Source organism: Mesoplodon bidens, assembly GCF_964165515.1.
Source record: "Mesoplodon bidens genome assembly, chromosome: 3".
Lineage (NCBI taxonomy): Eukaryota > Metazoa > Chordata > Mammalia > Artiodactyla > Ziphiidae > Mesoplodon > Mesoplodon bidens.
This window is the reverse complement of record NC_138178.1, coordinates 52,859,653-52,859,891: the sequence shown is the minus strand read 5'-3', so window position 1 is coordinate 52,859,891 and position 239 is coordinate 52,859,653.

The following is a 239-nucleotide window of genomic DNA, read 5'->3' as shown; positions in this document are numbered from 1 at the left end:
TCCTCAAGACAGCCAATACTTTTTTGGAAAAGCTTTTTTCTCCTGCCCCCTTTCCCCCTCTCCTCCCTCCGCCCCCTGCGCCCTCCCCGCTGCTCCCGCGGGGGCCGCTCGCCCATTTGCTGCTGCCTGCCGGCCTCCCAGTTGACGGTGGATATGACTATATATGGGGACCCGAGCAGCCGAGGCGGCGGCCGGGCGAGGCCTCCTGCCTTCCAAACCTGCACTCCGGGGAGAGGGCA